This window comes from Rhinopithecus roxellana, chromosome 8, assembly GCF_007565055.1.
Source record: "Rhinopithecus roxellana isolate Shanxi Qingling chromosome 8, ASM756505v1, whole genome shotgun sequence".
NCBI lineage: Eukaryota > Metazoa > Chordata > Mammalia > Primates > Cercopithecidae > Rhinopithecus > Rhinopithecus roxellana.
In genome coordinates, this window is record NC_044556.1 from 26,698,439 (window position 1) to 26,720,741 (window position 22,303).

The following is a 22,303-nucleotide window of genomic DNA, read 5'->3' on the forward strand; positions in this document are numbered from 1 at the left end:
AAAAGGATGCTGGAGGAAGCAGAATCAGGAGAAGGCCATGTGATAACAGAAGCAGAGGGAAGCCCAGAGACGGAAGCTATGCCAGTGGTTTTGAAGATGAAGGAAGGGGCCATAAGCCAAGGAATACAGTTGACCTCTGGAAGCTAGAAAAGACAAAGAAATGAATTTTCTCTGGGAGTCAGAAGGCACCAGCCCTGCTAACACTTTGATTTTAGCCTTGGAAGATTCATTTCAGTCTTCAGACCTCCAAAACTGTAAGAGAATACATTTGAGTTGATTCACTAATTTGAGGTAACTTGTTATAGCAACAGTAAGAAACAAATATGCTATTTATGATCGTTCAAATCCAAGAGTTCTGCACATAGGCTACGAATACAGCTAAATGTACTGATTAAGAACTCCAGAGCCCTAACAGTCGGTTAAATAAGTCAACTTGGTTTAGAGGCAATCACTCAAGTTAATATTGTAGTTGTGCCATTTTATAGGCCAGTAATGTGGGCCACTCAACTTAACTTATTTGAAACCTTGTTTTATTAGCTGGCAATAATATTTGCAATACACTGTAAGGTTATTTTGAGCATCCCCCTAAAAAAAAAACCGTGGAAAAAGTAGAGTCTGGTTTATCCATCCATCCATCCATCCATCCATCCATTCATTTACAAATACTTAATAAACATCTACCATGTGTCAATCACTGTTATGAGTCCTGGAATTATAGTGAAGACTATCACAGACATATTCCTTTTCCTGATGGCAATTTTATTCTAGTTAGGAACACAGAAAATAAGCAGGTAAATGAATAATTTCAGATATTGATGAGTATGCAATGAAGAAAAAATGAGAAAATGCATTTCTGATTACTTTACATTTGAGCCAAGACCTGAATATTGAAATGAAGCTAATCATGTTATGATATGAGAAAGTGGGTTTCACACAGAGAGGACAGCAAGTCAAATTCGGTATCAATTTCAATGTTCCAAAAATCAAAAGGTCAGTTTGGCTAAAGTGTAGTGAATAAGGGAGAGGATGATACAAGATGAAATCAGAGTCAGACATGGTCCAAAACCTTGGATTTTATTCTACTTATAATGAAAACCAAAGAAAGTTTCAACCATAGGAGGACGTGATCTAATTTATATTTTTTAAAGTTATGATGGTTGTCGTGTGGTAGATATTTGAAGCAAAGATACGTTCTTTATTTTAATTTTTTAAATTTTTAAATTGACTCTATGCATATTTTTGAGGTCCACTTTGATGTTTCTATGCATATGTATTTTGTATAATAATCCAGTCAGGGAAGTTAGTGCATCCATCACCTCATGCATTTATTATTTCTTTGTGGTGAGAACATTCAAAAGCCTCCCTTCTAGCTATTTTGCAATATGTAATATTATACTTTACTGTTAACTCATTACCCTACTGTGCAGTAGAACACAAGAACGTATTCCTCCTAAGAGTAACTATGTACCTATTGACCAACCTCCCCTCATCTTCCCTCCCTTCCTAGTCTCTGGTAACCGTTGTTCTACTCTCTGCTTCTGTATCTTATATGTTTACATTCCACATATAGGTGAGATCATACATTCATATTTCTGTGTGTGGCTTATTGGCTTATTTCACTTAACATGATGTCTTCCAGTTTCATCTATATTTTTGCAAATGACAGGAGTTCATTCTTTTTTGTGACTGGATAGTATTCAATTGTGTATATGTACCACATTTTATCCATTCATCCATGGACAGACACAGGCTGATTCTCTATGTTGGCTATTGCGAATAGTGCATCTGCATGGGAGTGCAGATATCTCTCTGACATACTGATTTCATTTCCTTTATGTATATACCCAGAAGTGGGACTGCTGGATCACATGGTGGTTCTATTTTTAGGTTTTTTTTTTTTTTGAACATCATGACTCTTTTCCTTAATGGCTGTACTAGTTTAAAATCCCACCAACAGTCCTCAAAGTGCTGCCTTTTAGCCACATGCTTGCCAACAGTTGTTTTCACGTTCTTTATTTTATTAGAAGCCTATTCATTCTCATTAGAAGCCTCCACCATTCTCAGAGTATATTCAGATACATCTCCAGGAATGGGAAGATAGGCTGCTTATAGAGGGGAAAAGATATATGTCAACAACTATCACTTTCTATGCAATTCACTCTCTGTCTCTTACTCTTATCTACCTATTATCTATGTATCTATATATTTATTATCTACCTCTTTATCTATAATAGGTATAGATGAATTACAGCCCACAGGCTAAATTTGCCTGACACCTCTATTTTTGTGAATATAGATTTATTGGAACACAGCCATGCCAATTTGTTTATTATTTGTATTGTCTAGGGTTGGCAGGATGGAGTGGTTGTGGCAGAGACTATATAATCTTCAGTACTCCAAATCTTTACTATCTAAATAGAAAGCAAAAACAAAAACAAGCCAAAAAACAAAACAAACAAAAACAAAAAACAAAGACAAAAAAAAAAAAAAGCCAACATCCAAAAGAAACAACAACAACAACAAAGAACCCCTGCCAGTCCCTTTTCTTATTTTGATTTTCCACAATACATTATTCATCCTTCTCTTGTCCTAGTCTTGGGGTTAAGACCCCTGGTCTACCTTCCTCTCCTTGTTGCTCATTTACTACCAAACCTAATTTTAGTGTTTCCTTCATCTTTCTTGCCAGTGGCTGTGTTTCAGTTTCTTTACCTGGACTTTTTTGGGTGGTTGATATCCACACTTTAGCTTTGTCTGATGGTTCTTTTGATGTATTCTAATTCACAGTTTTTATCAGGAACAATGTATGTATATTGAAGTACATATTCAAGCACAACAGAAATCCATTCTGCCATTTAACTTCATGGACTTTTAATATTTAGATAGATTCAAAATGCAAATACATTCATTTTCTTCTTCATTTTCCACTACATGTAGGTCTTTCAAAATTCACATTGAGGATGAAGAAATCACATAGCTGGCAGTCATGTCGCTTCAAGCAGAGATCTCTTTTACTGGCAGCCGTAGCATAATAGAGTCTTAGAAAGAATCTGTTTGCAGCCCATTCACAGATATTTCCCACATCTCTTCCCCACATCCATAATGTTAAATAGTCAACATCATGATGTCCTTTTGTTCTGTTAACAATCATTCTGCTGCACGATTATGTAATAATGAGTGTGTTACTTATTTTTTCTGGACTTTAGTTTCCTCTTTAACAAAATGAGGAGCAAAATCAGATTGCCTCTAAAATTCCTTTCAACTCACAGTTTCTCTAATATATTTTGAAGTCTCTCTAAAATTAAGCCTTGTACAAAAGATGATTCTTGAGCAAATACATAGTGAATATTAAATTAGTTTACTTCTTTACCAAGCCCCCTGTGCAAGATAAAATGTCTGCAGCACCCTCTCATGCTGGTGACACAAAGCTGCTCCTTTCAGTGGTCACTTTTAAATGCATTCACTGCCTTGATCTCTTTGATCTAGTTCTCTTAACACACGTGTTCAGAACTAGCTGGAATCACATCTCATATTTGTGAGTCTTTCAGAAATAAAAACTGTTCACACCCTGAAACAGCTCCTTTTTATTCCTGACAGAACAGTTTGGTCTCTGTACATTCAGGAAGTTATCGAGTGTGCTTGCCAGGAAGTAGGGGATTTTGCAAATATTTTAAGTCAGATAATATTTTCTCACAAATATAAATAAAATCCTTAGTTTACAATATGTCGTCTAGTGTGGCAAAGGAAGAATAGATCCAAATGAAACAGTGGCCTTTAGAAAATCAAAACACCATAGCTTCCTTTAAGAAGCACTGGATTCATCTACTTTGCCATAGCTTTCTTTAATCAGATGAATGTAACAAGTTGATTAGGCTTTACAAGCGTCAAGAAAAGTCAGAACCACTTAAACTGAAAAATAGGACTCAGGATGTAAATTATTCACAGTTCATTAGACTAAGACAAGCATTTCTCAAACATTTCTGTATGCTTGAGAAAAGCGACATATTGAACCCTATTTTACTGTGAGGCTCAAAATGGCAATTAACAGTCTTAAGCTGCATATAAAACCCAATATGAACTGCATTTACAAGAAAATTGTGTGAGAATCAAATTATGTTATCTTTGGTTTGAAGAACTAAGAAATAATTGCCAATAAGTATTCATGTATAGGACCAATTTTTTTGAAACAAGTTATTTTAATTACTACTAGTGTCAGGAGTACGTGAGGGTGATTTTATTAGATTTAATGTGTTTAGTGGAGCTGCCTGACTGTGGCTGCTTTTCTTGACAAGACATTAGAATTTATTTTATACTTGCATTTTTCATCACAGACCACTGCTATAATAAAACTATATCTTATTTTAAGTTAATCTCTTATTTTGCAATACTTTTTAAAACTTCTGCTGAAAAAGTAGAGCTGAATGATGAATTGCACAGCAATATTTTTAAAAGCTACAGAACATCTACTGAACTAGTAAGAAGCAAATAATGGACTTAACAGTTGCAAACTCCTCCTTATATTTGTATTAGATAATGTCTGTTTATGTTAGATCACTTGATGATTATTCTACTTGTTGTTTTTTCTACAGTCTCTACTTTGACACAACTTTCAGTAATTTGAAATGTCCTAATCCTTCAAGTAAATTTCTCTACCTTAAAGGCCCTACCCTCTACATGGCCAACAAACAAACAAAAATGTTTGTAAGAGAAATGAAACAAAAACTAAAGTGTACATTAGGCCACTGAAAGCAAACAAAATAAACTGGAAACTGTCTTTCACCATATGATGTGATAAGTTCTCTGAAGACTCACCCGGAAAGACAGCATCATTCTTTGTGGTGAGCAGATTGAAAATTCAGTATGTCTGAGATTGACATATGTGGACTTCCTTTCACCCCATCTAAAAGTTAACTGCTTTCTCACTCAGGGCTATTTTCTCGTTTCAGTCCTTGTAAATTTTCTTCACTCTGAAAACCTAAAGGCTTGGCAAACATATATCTAGATTAACGTATTTACTTGCAGCTGTGAATAAAGCAAAGCTCAAAAAACATAGTTCAATGTTTATATTGACATCACGTGATATCAATGAACACTTTCCTAGGTTTCTATTGACTATTAATTTGCAATTAGTCTACAACGAAAGAGCTTTCAGATGGTCTGGAGAAAAAGTCGGAACCTGAAATAGAAGTGAACTGCAGTTATAAAAATAAATCTCTAGAAAGAAGAGAAAAGAGAGGAATGTTCTAATCTTACCTTCATCATAATCTTATTAGCATTTCTCAGTGAGTAGTTCAAGTATCAGTCTATAGTCCTATGACTCTGTCTCATAAATATGTCAAGTGCAAAGTATAGTTATTTTAATAGTCTGTGTTGGTGGACCATCATGGATTTAATTAAGAGACAACTAGTGTATGAAATATGACACAAAAGCACAAGACTTAATGGAGAAATGTTTTACTGCAGATTTAAATCAGGGCCACAGACTTAATGATGATCCAGGCTCAGAAATCCTACTTAAATTTAATTAATGCAGACTAGCGCAGACCTGTTCATATAGGAGAAAAAAACACAGACATAAAAAACATTAATGATTTAAGATTCTCAAAGTACACGGCCTTATTTATAAGGTTATGTGAACATGGGTTATTAATAGCTTATTGTTTTGCATTTTATTATGTGAGACATTTAGAATGTAAGCTGTATAAAAGTCTGTTAAAACATTATTTCTAGCCTCCTCATTTTCTGTGGTAAAGCGCCACCTCCTTTACTTCTTAGCAAAAACAGCCAAAAACACAGAATGCAGTGTAAGCCATTTTAGTCAGATAATGACTGAGAGAAATGTGATTTGATTTTATGTCTTTTCAAAAGGAGCATGGGTGTTATTTCTCTAACTTCACTTCACTTATAGGCATAAACAGAAGATGCACAAATAGATAATCTTCATATTTCTCTTAGTAGTCCTTGTTTTGTTGTTGTTTACACTAGAACCACTGAGTTGGAAAATCTGGCATCTGTATTATCTACAACCTTACTATTATCACAGAGAGAAACAATCACCAGGAATGTTATAAATTTATTGAAAAGATAGAATTTGAACAATTTATGAGGTGTAGCTTCATAACATTTACTTCTTAATAGACTTACACTAAGCCATACCCAAGAACACTTGTCTCAGTTTGTAAGAGTAAAGTTTCGTATTTTCTGTTTTGTTTTTGCTTTTTAATTCTTCTCAAACTTGTTTTGTTCTTAGGGATATCTTAAGAATAATTTTAAGGGATTCAAAGAAAATTAATATAAGTTTTTTTCTGATGCCTTCAGATTCTGTACTATCCAATTTTGGAATTTGTGCATTTTGAAATTGTCCCAAGATTTCTTTTTTTTTTTTTTTTTTTTTTTTTTGAGATGCAGTCTCACTCTGTTGCCCAGGCTGGACTGCAAATGGTGCCATCTCGGCTCACTCCAACCTCTGCTTCCCGGGTTCAAGTGATTCTCCTGCTTCAGCCTCCTGAGTAGCTGGGATTACAGGAGCACACTACTACACCTGGCTAATTTTTATATTTTTAGTAGAGACGGGATTTCATCATGTTCATTAGGCTGGTCTCAAACTCCTGACCTTGTGATCCGCCTGCCTTGGCCTCCCAACCAAGATTTCTTTAACATGTCTTTTGTCAATAACCTTTTCTGCAGTGTCTGCATGATTCTCAGTGAATCAAATTATTTCTCTCTTAATTCAGAACATTAGCCATTAAGAGCAATTTGTTATTTCTTGCCCTTGTTTATCATTAGTGGCATGCATTTTACCTTTTGCTAATCTCATCATTTCCCTTGATATATTTGGGAAAACGCTGTCATTCACCTTATTTCTCTACAATAAATCCATTCTGCCTTACGTATTTGATTGTTCTAGTTGTACATTGCAGTTGAGGTAACCTATGCTTGGTTAAGTTTCTTCCTTTCTTTATTTCCAGTATAGATGTTTCTTTTCTGGGTCACCATTTTTGTGTGAGGAAAAAGAATGGGTTCTTTCTTGCTTTTTTATTTTTTTAAATCTATTCTTGATGGCATGTACTTATTTAAAATATGCTTTACAATTTGGATATGTGGATATCCTTTTTTATTTTTAAAAATATGAGGATGGTCTGAGTGACTTCATAAGTATTATCTATATTCATGGTTTTAGCATTCATTTGTTTGATCTTGAGCTCTTCTATGATCCAAATGCCGCTAGATATATCAAAGATTCACTGATGGTTAGAACAGCTTTTTGAGATTTTGATTAGGATAACTTTTAAGAGGTTGGTTGTTTTAAAAGGCAGTTAAACAAAACAATCATAGTTTTATTAACCTTTTATTACTTAAAAATAGTCATTGCAACGTGTCTTTAATAATGAGAGAGCAAGTGTTTAACATAACTCACCTTTCTAACGTGAAACTACCAGAAACCAATTATTTTGTATCATCAAAGATCTAATCAAAGTTATAAAGAAATACAATTAAGTATGGATTGATATTTTTAAGTCATCTAAGCACTTGTAGCACAAGCATCAATTCAGATTTTACAAAGACAAATCTGCAATTCCGATTAAAAAATAATCAGAGGAATTGTAAAATATATTTTTAAGTGCATTGATCAAAAGTACAATAGTCTCCTATAGTATAAGTGTGATTTAGAAAACAACCAAGCCATGAGTTTCTAGCATGTTTGTGTGAGATCTGTTTTTATCTGTCATTTATATAAATGATGCAAAAGTTTACTGTATCTTTGTCTTATTTGTTCATTTTTCTTTGTTGCCTGCATCATTAAGACAAATTCAAAGGTAACTTAAAATGACCAAAAAAAGATGTGACTAAATCTATATTCATACAATTATTTTATGGTGTACAAATAATATTCAATGGGATCAATTTAAGTATGAATACCAATTGTAAGAATCCTTCCTCTTATTTGGAGAAGAATTCCATTTCCCACAACACAGTAAACTAAAACCTGCATACTACCAACCTGAAACACGCTAAATAAAATTTGACATCCTGTTAAATAAATATGTGAAGTTGTACGAAATTAGGTGAAATATTCTGTGGACCCCAGCAACAAACTGGGAGAAGAAATTATTGTAGGCGAGTCGGCATTGAAGCTGCTGAATGCCCCCTGGGTCTTCTGCCTTCTGTGACAGTCATAGTCTCTCTACTTAGTGCTGATTCTCAAAACAGTAGAATTGGTACCACCTGAGAACTTGTTGGAAGTGCAGAATTGTGAGCCCTACCTTAGACCTGCTTATCGAGAATCTGTCTTTTAGTTACATGCCTATATGATTTGCGTACATATGGCGTTTGAGAAGTCTAAACCATAGTTTCAGTTAATGTGTGTGGAAAGGTGAACAAACAAAAATAAAAATAAAAAGCTTTTGGCCTTTACAGGGTTAGGGCTTGTATCGTAGACTTATCCCATCCAAAACCAGGGCTTGGGAAAGGCCATACCTTGAGGGAAACGATGAACTGGGCTGGTGGAGGAGCAGTTCTCCTCAGAGGGAGATATCAAGAAAGCTTTATTTATTTATTTATTTATTTATTTATTTATTTATTTATTTATTTTTATTTGTTTTATTTTTTAGATGGAGTCTCGCTCTGTCACCCAGGCTGGAGTGCAGTGGTGCGATCTTGGCTCACTGCAAGCTCCGCCTCCCGGGTTCACGCCATTCTCCTTCCTCAGCCTCCAGAGTAGCTGGGACTACAGGCGTCCGCCACCTCGCCCAGCTAATTTTTGGTATTTTTAGTAGAGAGGGGTTTTCACCATGTTAACCAGGATGGTCTCGATCTCCTGACCTTGTGATCCGCCCGCCTTGGCCTCCCCAAGTGCTGGGATTACAGACGTGAGCCACCGCGCCCCGCCGAGACATCAAGAAAGCTTCTAGTTCTTAGGATTGGTTCTCTGTGGAAAAGGAAAAATTCCCTCCCTGAGAAATCATAGCCTTTAGTAGGTCCTTTTATGGTTCAAAAGCTTGAATTCTTATTAATTTTACAAATCGAAGAAACACAGTTTAGATTTTGAGAATTTTCATTAAAGTCAACCAAGGTTATTAGTGTACTAAAGTATCTGGCCAAGGCAAATATATATATTAGCCAATTGGAGATTATAAGATTCACACTTAAAACGTGTGTATGTGTATGCTCATTTCTACTAGTTTTCTTTGTATTTTATTTGGTTTTTCTTTTTTCTCTCTTATTGTCTTCCTTTCATTGTTTGAGGGTTTTTTCCTCTATTTTATCCAGTCCTGTGAAAACTATAGAAGTTGTAGACTCTATTTTTGTTCTTTGTTGGTTACCCTTTAAAAGTCAAGTCCAATAATTATATTTACTCCTTAGCATGAGTTAACTCAGATCTAGTTACAGCACACAGTGTGCTATCACTGGATATCAGGCTCTGTTCTAATTATCTCATTTAACCCTCACAAAAGCCCTGTGAGACAAGCACTATTATTACCTTCATTTTACAGGTGAGAAAAATAAAGCCCATAATGTTTAAGTTTACGAAAGCTATATCTTTAGAAAGTGTCCAAGATGGGATTGGAGATTAGATAATGTAGGGCTAGAAATTATGCTCTCAATTGTTATACTGGAGAATCTCTGCTGATTGTTCAGTATGTTAGGTCTGTCGCCTGCGTGTGTGTGTGTGTGTGTTTAAATCCCCCCAATTAGATTTTTATTATTTGTATACTCATTTTTTATTTATATTTAACCACATGCTTATCATTTCTTTACTCGACTTGTCTTTCCATAACTCTGACCTTCTTTCGGGGTCACGTTTCTCCTTATTAAATAATATTCTTTAGAATGACAGTCTGTTAGTTAAGATGATTAAATCTATCTGAAAATGCCTTTATTTCTCCCTGAAAATACCATTCTAAGTTGAATGTTATTTTCTCTTGCCACATTGAATATATTATTCATTGTTCTCTACTGGGTTTCAAAGGCTATCCACATACATTATTCCAGCTGCACAAGAAGCATCAGGATATATTTATATTTTCCTGTTTATAAAGTTTTACTTGATCATTTTGCTTATCTGTTACTTCAAGATTTGTTTGCCTAAGACAATGAGATCATTTTTACGTTTTATTGAATGTTTACCATGTATCAGGTACATAAGCTCTTTACTTTTCTTTTCTCATTTAGTTTCTTTTTTTTTTTTTTTTTTTCCTTTTTCTTTGGGATAGGGTCTTACTCTTATCCAGGCTGGAGTGTAGTAGTGTAATCATGGCTCACTGCAACCTCGACTTGCTGGGCTCAAGTAATCCTCCCACCTCAGCCTCCTGAGTCGCTGGGATTGTAGGCATATGCCACCATGCTTGGCTAATTTTTAAAATTTTTTTAGAGACAAGGTCACATTGTGTTACCCAGGTTGGTCTCCTGGCTTCAAGCAATCCTCCCACTTTAGCCTCCCAAAGCACTCGGTTTACAGGTGTGAGCCACTGCACCTGGCCTTTATTTACTTCTGTATCTCACTTAATCCTCATGATAATTCAGGGCCAACCCTGACAGCAGAGGAGCAGAAGTGCTTGGTAGAAAACTTTCAAAAATTATGAAATCAAGAAATAACATTGAATCTCCAATCGGAGATGGAAAAGCCATCCTTTCGGTCTGTCATAAAGTCCTGACAAATTCATAGTTCTGTCCAGCAAAGAGGACATAGGAAGCGTTTGCAGTACAATAAATAATTCAGCTTCTGCATAACCAAATTAAAATATTAATTAAAAGATTGTGTCACCATCAAAGAGACCGAATTTTTTAAAGTAATAAAATCTAATGCTGATGAGGTTCCTAGAAACATATTTTATTTCTTTTGTAAAATATTTTTGTTTTTGCTTCAGGTGTACATGTGCAGGTTTGTTATCTAAGTAAACTCGTGTCACAGGCGTTTGATGTACAGATTATTTAGTCACCCAGGTGCTAAGCATAGTGCCCAATAGTTATTTTCTCTAATCCTCTCCTTCTTCCCATCCTCTACCCTCAAGTAGGCCCCAGTGTCTGCCTTCTTTGTTTCCATGTGTACTCATAATTTCACTTCCACTTATAAGTGAGAACATGCAGTATTTGGTTTCCTGTTCCTGTATTAGTTTGCTGGAGATAATGGCCTCCAGGTCTGTCCATGTTCCTTTGAAAGATACGATCTCACTCTTTTTTATAGCTGCATAGTATTCCATGGTTTATATGTACCATGTTTTCTTTATCCAGTCTACTGTTGATGGGCATTTAGGTTGAATCCATGTCTTTGCTATTGTGAGTAGTGCTGCAATGAATATATGCATGCATGTGTCTTTGTAACTATTTATACTCCTTTGAGTGTACACCCAGTAATGGGATTGCTGGGTTGAATGGTAATTCTGTTTTTAGTTCATTGAGGAATCACCATGCTGCTTTCCACAATGGTTGAACTAACTTACACTCCCACCAGCAGTATATAAGTGTTCCCTTTTCTCTGCAACCTCACCAACATCTGTTATTTTTTTGACTTTTTAATAATAGTCATTCTGACTGGTGTAAGATAATATCTCACTGTGGTTTTGACTTGCATTTCTCTAATGATTAGTGATACAGAGTTTTTTTTTTTTAATATGATTTTTGGCTGCATGTGTGTCTTTTTCTGGCGTCCGTTCATGTCCTTTGCCCCCTTTGTAATGGGGTTGTTTTTTTTTTAATACTGCATAGAGGATAGATATTAGATCTTTGTCAGAGGCATCATTTATAAATATTTTTCCCATTCTATAGGTTGTGTGTTTACTCTTGTGTTAGTTTCTTTTGTTGTGGAGAAGTTCTTTGGCTTAATTAGATCCCATTTATCAATTTTTGTTTTTGTTGCAATTACTTTTGGTGTCTTTATAATAAAATTCTTGCCAGTTCTTAAGTCCAGAATGGTATTTTCTAGATTGTATTACAAGGATTTTATAGTTTCAGGTTTTGCACTTAAGTCTTTAATCCATCTTGTGTTGATTTTTGTACATGGTATAAGGAAGAGGTCCAGTTTCAATTCTGCATATGCTATCCAGTTATCCTAGCACCATTTATTGAACAGGGAGCCCTTTCCCCATTGCTTTTTTTTTGTCAGCCTTGTTGAAGATCTGATGGTTGTAGGTGTGCGTCTGGGCTCTCTATTCTATTCAACTGGTCTATGTATCTGTTTTTGTACTAGTACCATGCCATTGTGGTTACTATAGTCCTGTAGTGTAGTTTGAAGTTAGATAACATGATGCCTACAGTGTCGTTCTTTTTGTTTAGGATCACTTTGGCTATTAAGACTCTTTTTTCAGTTTCATATGAATTTTTAAGTGGTTTTCTTTCCTAGTTCTGTGAAGAATATCACTGGTAATTTGATAGAAATGCATTGAATCTGTACGTTTCTTTGGGTAGCATGGCCATTTTAACAATATTGATTCTTCCTATTCACAAGCACAGAATGTTTTTCATTTGTTAGTGTCATCTCTGGTTTCTTTAAGCAGTGTTTTTCAGTTCTCATTGCAGAGTTTTAGTTAGCTGTATTCCTACGTATTTTATTCTTTTTGTGCCAATTGTGAATGGGATTTCATTCTTGATTTGGCTGTGGCTTGGCTGTTGGTGGTGCAGAGGAATGATAGTGATTTTTGTACATTGATGTTATATCTTGAAAATGTTTGAAGTTGTTTATCTGCTCAAGGATTTTTTGGGCAGAGACTATGGGGTTTTCTAGATACAGAATCATGTCATCTGCAAACAGGGACTGTTTGGATTCCTCTCTTCCTATTTGGATGCCTTTTATTTCTTTCTCTTGCCTGATTGCTTTGGCCATGACTTCCAATACTATGTTAAATAGGAGTGGTGAGAGAGGGCATCCTTGTCTTGTGCCAGTTTTTAAGTGGAATGCATCCCATTTTTGCCCATTCAGTATGATATTGCCTGTGGGCTTGGCATAGTTGGCTCTTATTATTTTGAAGTATGCAGTGTGAAAGAATATGTTCCTTCAATACTTAGTGGAAACTTATTTTTATACACTGCATATACACTTTACATCAGGACATGTAAACAGTAAAACTTTTTAAATGACAATATTGCAAAGTCTTGATTATATTTTGAGCTAATATTTCTACTTTTAGAAATGTATGCTAAGAAAATAATTTTCTAAATGTCAGAAAAAATTTAAATACTAAAATTCCCCCTACATTGTTTATAATCCCAAACAATCGAAAATAACCTAATGGCCCCAAAATATGCAAACATATAAAATTTAATGAAATGCATTCATTTTAATGCTATGTGGCCAATTAAAATGTAGTTTTAAAGAAAATTAACAATGTAAAAATTATTAATGGTTTAAAATTAAGTTCAGAAAGAGGTTACAAAATGGTATATATGTTGTAATACTACTTTTTTTGTAAATGTGTATAGATAATTATAAATATAATACGGAAAGGAGGTATAATAATATGATGTTTCTTTGGGAATCATTAGAGAAATTTATTCACCTGTTTCTTATTTAAAATTTTGATATTTTCAATAGTAACCATATATGATTTTGTAATCAGAAAATATTTACAAGATATGATAAAAAGAAGGTTAAATGAGTAGAGATAAGCCAATTTATTTTAAGGAAAGATAAAGCCTTATGAAAAAATTATAACCACAGTTAATGAAAATAGTTACAGGTTGAAATAAATTATTCATAGGACAAAGATCCAAACCACTACATCCTTTTTCAGGATTTCACTGGAGAATTAAAAAGGACATTCTTTAGCATCAGTGTGCAAATTCAAAACACAAATCACAGGGTGCCTAAACTTGTGGGACTTATGTTGGTATCTGTATAAGATGATTATTTCCAAATTATAATCAAGCATTTGTTTCAAACCACAGTGTTGCTTAGCTCTATAAAATTACACTAAATTCTCATTGTAAATCAAGTAGTGTGCTGGATACTGAAAATACAATGAGATCCTTGCCTTCAAGAATCTCTCTGTTAGTGTTGGCATGAGAGTGCAGTGTTTCTGAAAGTGTGGTCCATTAGCAACTTCAAAGTCACCAAGGGTGGTACTTCTTAAAAACCTCAGGTCTTACTCTAGAGATTTGCTGTGTGAGACTGATAGAGCTGTATTCACAAGAACTTCTTTAGGTCTTTCTTATGCATACTAATGTTTGAGAATTACGAGTTTGGAGAAAAAACAATAAACTTTAAATCAAACGGATCCAGATTTGAATCTTGACTATTTCCTTATATATTGCATTTTTATAATGCAATTTAAATTATTCCGCCAACACCATACTAAAACTATGCGATGTTAATTATTGCCCTGTTTTAGCTATCATTTTCTTGTGTTGGTTTTCTTGACCAACCTTTCCCTGGAATTCTCTTTTTTCTGAGACCAAACACTCTTCATGGGTTTCCTCTTGTCTCTTGGATAACACCTTCTCTATCTTTGTTATTTATTACCTAACTTATTGTAGGTAAACAAATTAACTTGCTGAGTTTCCACATCCTCATTTGTTGAATGAGCAAACAAAACTACATCACTACCAACAAAATTGTCTTATAGACTAGTTGAAGATTAAGTGAAATAATGTATGTCAAGAGTTATACCTGTCACATAGCTGGGACTCAGTAAGTGCTAACTCTAGTTGCTATAAGGGTTATGACAGAAATAAACACAAGATGCTATTTGAACTTTTGTTCAAACTCACAAATAGTGTTTGGTCTCAGAAAAAAGGGAATTCCAAGGGAAGATTGGTCAAGAAAACCAACACAAGGAAATGATAGCTAAAACAGAGCAAAAATTAACATTGTATAGATTTAGTATGGTGTTGGTGGAAGATTTTAAATTGTATTATAAAAATGCAATATATGAAAGATTCTTGTTGCTATAAGGGTTGTGATAAAAATAAACACAAGATGCTATTTGAACCTTTGGGAAACTGGGAGTGAAATGATAGAAGAGTTAGGTCCAAGATCCCTTGAATGCTGCCATCTTTAGTTTGCTGAGTCTTGATGGATAAGTAAAAAATAGGAAGACAAAATAAATATTTCCATTAAAAATCTATATAAATATTTTAGCTAAATTGACCAATCAATTTTATCACACAATTGGCTGATTTGTAGAATAGTTGGCCCAGTTAAATCACATAACTGATTTTTATTCCACAATTTTTTCAAGTAAAAATACTACATTTGTTTTTCTTTGATTTAAATTTTTAGATTCAGATTCATAGAGTTACTTTCCTGTGAAAAGAAAATGATCTGAACTGTAATATTGCATTTAACTGAATATAAAAATAGCTGTTTTAAACAACTGAATACATTAAATTGGTATAGATGGGAAATAGTGAAAATTGCTTTACAAAGAACATTTTATCTTAAACCATTATCAACTACTGGGAGAATTCTTGCACTGCATTTTAAATAGTAATCATAAAAAGAATTGCAATAAAATGTTTATATGGTGTTCTATACTCCTGCATATAGTGAGGCAAAATATCTCTATTACTTGTGAAATTTCTGGAGCAATAATTTTCTCACTCAGTTTTCCTGTACATCTATATGTGCTGATTTTCCAATGATCTATTAGCTTCTCTGCATGGGTTACTCTTCCTAGAGGTTATTTTCTTTTTTTCTTTTTTTTTTTTTTTAAATACAGTTTTTTTATTATTTTTTTATTTTTATTTTTTTTTTTAATTTTATTTTCTTACTACTTGGGATTATTCAAGATACTTCAGATGTGTTCATAAGCACAAAGTAATTCAAATGAAATTTACTCTCTGTTAGTTATAGCAACCAATCCAGACAATTTTGGAAGCCCTCCATTAAACTCTTAACCTAACATGAGTTTCATATCATGCAGCATTAATTAATACTCCCAAGGTTGCAAGTAACATAAAACCCATCCTAAACTGGCTCAAACAAAACAGGAGTTTGTTAGTTCATACAACTGGCAAGTAACAAAATAACTAATTTCAGGTAAGGCTTTTTCTTAATTACTTTAAATCTAGGCACTATCATGCATAGAAAACAAGCTGAAAAATAGAACTCTATGTAATTTTAATTTTCAAAATTATCCATAATAAACAACTTTATGATCTGTTGTTTCTAAGAAAAATCAATAAATGGAACCATTAATCCCTCTAATCCTACTATGGTAATGATATTATTTTTCTTCTAATTAGAAGGAAAGATACTAATATTACAATCCCTCTTCATGGCTGGATCTGTCCCTATAAGAGATACGACAAGTGTTCTCTGAGTAGAATGAATATAGGTTCTTACCAGAATTCTGTTCAGGTGTAAAGATACTCTTACTTAAAATGTTTACTACTCTTTTTTAAATTCAATTCTGAGAGAATATAGTAATGGATTGAGGAGTAAGTATATTAAGACTAATAATTTCTGTGAACAGATTTTGCCTTGCAGTTGCTACAGAAAAATTTGTAGGAAAAAATCAGAAATTTTCCCTTGTTTGCTAAAGCCTTTATCTGGAAATTTCTGGCTGTCACAGTTATAGATGTCAGTCATTAATTTTGATATCTGTATTCATGTCAGTTCAGGACAGCAAAACCCTTGGAAATGGACGGGTCCTATCTATGAGTAGAGTCAGAAGTACCACAAGTAATAGCTACATATTATTCAAATATTGTGTTTATTAGGAAATAAAAATGATTTGAACCTTTTAAACAAATTTCTATTTCTTTATGAGTAGCAGAATGATGATGATGATATTTTTATTTTTGAAAATCCAGTTTTAATCTGGTGTCAGTGGAAGAATCAACAAACTCATTCTAAAATAACTATGGAAGGGTAAAAATCTACAAATATTCAGGTTAGCTTTAAAGAAAACCTGGGCACTCATCCTATTAGGTTCTATGGCATGACAGAAAGACATAGTAATATTAACAGAGTCATTCTGGCACAGGTAGTGACAATTAGACCATATCAAGTGATGCACCATTATTTCTGAGTATTCTAGTCTTAAGAAGTCTAGTTCACCATCAAGAAGAGAATTAAGCTCCACCTTTTAAAGGGAAAAGTAGACAGTAATTTGTGGAGATAGTTTTAAAACTAAAAAAAGGAAACACAAAGAAAATAGGCATAGGAAATGACCAGGCAGAGCACAAAAGGGAGGTCCCCATGATCAAGAGGTCTATCAAGAGACAATCAAACTCGCTGGTCATCTGAGGAAGGCAAATTAAAACAAGAAAGAAGTATCATGTTACATCCAGCAGGCTGGCAAAATTAATAACTCAGATAATACCAAGTGCTGATGAGGAAGTCTCATGAAGAGCGAATGTGATTGACACTATTACAGCCATTCTAGAAAGCAAATGTTAGAATTTGACAGCGTTACTGTAAGAACACATTTGCTCTTTATCCCATGGATCCCATTCTGGGTTACATACTTTAGAGAAATTCTCACCAAATGTGTACATGGACATATATGAGAATGTTCACCCCAATGTTGCTTGAGGTGCTGGAGACTGGGAAGTAAAATAGATTTTAATGTAGTGTGTACTGGACAGCAATAAGAAGTAACAAATTGCATGTATATATGGCAGAATGCATAATCCTCAGAAAAGAAAAGTCCCTTAGTTTAGAATGTCGGAAATTTTAAAACATTATACTATTCATGAGAAAGTTAGAAAGATATGTAAACATAAAATATCTCATATTTTAAAAGGACACCTGCATGCTTGAGAATATATATCAGATGCATTACATTTAGGGCCAATAGTTAATGAGAATGGTAGTGTAGATCATGGAAAATAGGAAAAAATAAGAATTAGAAGGGAAATTTGCATGCACTGGTACCAGCAAAAATATGCAAAACAAAAAACCAGAGAAGTCTGACCAAACAGATTCTTACCATCTGAGATCCAAGGAAACATGCACACACATACACACACATGCAAACACAAACACAAAACAATTTAAGTAACCACTAACAGGATGGCACTCTAAGTTAAAGTATATCCTCATGATGAATATTATCCATCTATCAGAATGATGTTTATAAATATTCTCATCATTTATATAATGGTAAGTGTAAAAATATCAGGAAATTAAATAAGCAAAGAGGGAAAATGCAAATAAAATATGTATATGCATAAATACTGAAATTCATAACAATCTTAGCAGTAGAAACTACTCCTACTCAGGCATTTAAATTTTAAATTGTTTTTTATCTTTTTTTTTTTTTTTTTTTTTTTTTCCTTTCACACTAGATTGGTTTATTTACTTAGAGTAGGATAATACCAAACCTGCCTTGGAAATTCAGGTTTATTCATTCTTAAAACCGTTCTACTCAAGTTAGGTTTTTTTTTTTTTTTTTTTTTTTTGAAAAAACATGAATTCTTTAATTTCCATAAAGTTAGAAGGAATCTTATTTATAGCAGCAAACTAGTATCAAGAAAAAGGAAAGACCTAGAGAGAAATATTTGATTAGAAAGGCAGAGATTTTGGAAGCAGAAGCCATGTCTCCTGTGAGGGAGATAGAGCTTAGAGTTCTGATTTATTTGTTTGAGAAAGATGGTGACTTTTTTTTTTTTTTTGATGGTAAGAAGAAAGATTGTTAGCCTGAAAAAATCACTAAATCCTAAGACATTTCTTAGGTTCTAATAGTTTACTTAATATTTTAATCATTCCTTTAAAATAATCACAAATATGAAAATAAAAAGGAAAAATGCATATGTTTACATTGTTAATGTGTTATAGACATTATTGGCATGATACCTGCCTTAGTAATATCACTTTTGGGGGCTAGTTCTGAAAATCAGAATATTTTGTAATTGATTCTACTGTAAAACATAATTGAAGGGATATCTGCTGTCTGGCTTAGTTGTGGACTAAAATAAAGGCATAATTCTAAGTCTCCAGCAAGGTTAGGCATTATATGGCAGGCTAGAGAAATTGAATCTTTTTTTTTTTTTTTTTTTTTTAATTTTATTTTTTTTTTATTATACTTTAAGTTCTAGGGTACATGTGCATAACGTGCAGGTTTGTTACATATGTATACTTATGCCATGTTGGTGTGCTGCACCCATCAACTCGTCAGCACCCATCAATTCATCATTTATATCTTGTATAACTCCCCAATGCAAGCCCTCCCTCCTCCCCCCTCCCCCCTCCCCATGATAGGCCCCAGTGCGTGATGTTCCCCTTCCCGAGTCCAAGTGATCTCATTGTTCAGTTCCCACCTATGAGTGAGAACATGCGGTGTTTGGTTTTCTGTTCTTGTGATAGTTTGCTAAGAATGATGGTTTCCAGCTGCATCCATGTCCCTACAAAGGACGCAAACTCATCCTTTTTTATGGCTGCATAGTATTCCACGGTGTATATGTGCCACATTTTCTTAATCCAGTCTGTCACAGATGGACATTTGGGTTGATTCCAAGTCTTTGCTATTGTGAATAGTGCCGCAATAAACATACGTGTACATGTGTCTTTGTAGTAGAATAATTTATAATCCTTTGGGTATATACCCAGTAGTGGGATGGCTGGGTCATATGGTACATCTAGTTCTAGATCCTTGAGGAATTGCCATACTGTTTTCCATAATGGTTGAACTAGTTTACAATCCCACCAACAGTGTAAAAGTGTTCCTGTTTCTCCACATCCTCTCCAACACCTGTTGTTTCCTGACTTCTTAATGATTGCCATTCTAACTGGTGTGAGATGGTATCTCATTGTGGTTTTGATTTGCATTTCTCTGATGGCGAGTGATGATGAGCATTTTTTCATGTGTCTGTTGGCTGTATGAATATCTTCTTTTGAGAAATGTCTGTTCATATCCTTTCCCCACTTTTTGATGGGGTTGTTTGTTTTTTTCTCGTATATTTGTTTGAGTTCTTTGTAGATTCTGGATATTAGCCCTTTGTCAGATGAGTAGGTTGCAAAAATTTTCTCCCATTCTGTAGGTTGCCTGTTCACTCTGATGGTAGTTTCTTTTGCTGTGCAAAAGCTCTTTAGTTTAATTAGATCCCATTTGTCAATTTTTGCTTTTGCTGCCATTGCTTTTGGTGTTTTAGACATGAAGTCCTTGCCCATGCCTATGTCCTGAATGGTACTACCTAGATTTTCTTCTAGGGTTTTTATGGTATTAGGTCTAACATTTAAGTCTCTAATCCATCTTGAATTAATCTTCGTATAAGGGGTAAGGAAAGGATCCAGTTTCAGCTTTCTACTTATGGCTAGCCAATTTTCCCAGCACCATTTATTAAATAGGGAATCCTTTCCCCATTTCTTGTTTCTCTCAGGTTTGTCAAAGATCAGATGGCTGTAGATGTGTGGTATTATTTCTGAGGACTCTGTTCTGTTCCATTGATCTATATCTCTGTTTTGGTACCAGTACCATGCTGTTTTGGTTACTGTAGCCTTGTAGTATAGTTTGAAGTCAGGTAGCGTGACGCCTCCAGCTTTGTCCTTTTGACTTAGGATTGTCTTGGCAATGCGGGCCCTTTTTTGGTTCCATATGAACTTTAAAGCAGTTTTTTCCAATTCTGTGAAGAAACTCATTGGTAGCTTGATGGGGATGGCATTGAATCTATAAATAACCTTGGGGAGTATGGCCATTTTCACGATATTGATTCTTCCTATCCATGAGCATGGTATGTTCTTCCATTTGTTTGTGTCCTCTTTTATTTCGCTGAGCAGTGGTTTGTAGTTCTCCTTGAAGAGGTCCTTTACATCCCTTGTAAGCTGGATTCCTAGGTATTTTATTCTCTTTGAAGCAATTGTGAATGGAAGTTCATTCCTGATTTGGCTCTCTGCTTGTCTGTTACTGGTGTATAAGAATGCTTGTGATTTTTGCACATTAATTTTGTATCCTGAGACTTTGCTGAAGTTGCTTATCAGCTTAAGGAGATTTTGGGCTGAGATGATGGGGTTTTCTAAATATACAATCATGTCATCTGCAAACAGGGACAATTTGACTTCTTCTTTTCCTAACTGGATACCCTTGATTTCTTTCTCTTGCCTGATTGCCCTAGCCAGAACTTCCAAGACTATGTTGAATAGGAGTGGTGAGAGAGGGCATCCCTGTCTTGTGCCAGTTTTCAAAGGGAATTTTTCCAGTTTTTGCCCATTCAGTATGATATTAGCTGTGGGTTTGTCATAAATAGCTCTTATTATTTTGAGGTACATTCCATCAATACCGAATTTATTGAGCGTTTTTAGCATGAAGGGCTGTTGAATTTTGTCAAAAGCCTTTTCTGCATCTATTGAGACAATCATGTGGTTCTTGTCTTTGGTTCTGTTTATATGCTGGATTACGTTTATTGATTTGCGAATGTTGAACCAGCCTTGCATCCCAGGGATGAAGCCCACTTGATCATGGTGGATAAGCTTTTTGATGTGCTGCTGAATCCGGTTTGCCAGTATTTTATTGAGAATTTTTGCATCAATGTTCATCAGGGATATTGGTCTAAAATTCTCTTTTTTTGATGTGTCTCTGCCAGGCTTTGGTATCAGGATGATGTTGGCCTCATAAAATGAGTTAGGGAGGATTCCCTCTTTTTCTATTGATTGGAATAGTTTCAGAAGGAATGGTACCAGCTCCTCCTTGTACCTCTGGTAGAATTCAGCTGTGAATCCATCTGGTCCTGGACTTTTTTTGGTGGGTAGGCTATTAATTGTTGCCTCAATTTCAGAGCCTACTATTGGTCTATTCAGGGATTCAACTTCTTCCTGGTTTAGCCTTGGGAGAGTGTAAGTGTCCAGGAATTTATCCATTTCTTCTAGATTTTCTAGTTGATTTGCGTAGAGGCGTTTATAGTATTCTCTGATGGTAGTTTGTATTTCTGTGGGGTCAGTGGTGATATCCCCTTTATCATTTTTTATTGCATCTATTTGATTCCTCTCTCTTTTCTTCTTTATTAGCCTTGCTAGCGGTCTGTCAATTTTGTTGATCTTCTCAAAAACCAACTCCTGGATTCATTGATTTTTTGGAGGGTTTTTTCTGTCTCTATCTCCTTCAGTTCGGCTCTGATCTTAGTTATTTCTTGCCTTCTGCTAGCTTTTGAATGTGTTTGCTCTTGCCTCTCTAGTTCTTTTAATTGTGATGTTAGAGTGTCAATTTTAGATCTTTCCTGCTTTCTCTTGTGGGCATTTAGTGCTATAAATTTCCCTCTACACACTGCTTTAAATGTGTCCCAGAGATTCTGGTATGTTGTATCTTTGTTCTCATTGGTTTCAAAGAACATCTTTATTTCCGCTTTCATTTCGTTATGTACCCAGTAGTCATTCAGGAGCAGGTTGTTCAGTTTCCATGTAGTTGAGCGGTTTTGATTGAGTTTCTTAGTCCTG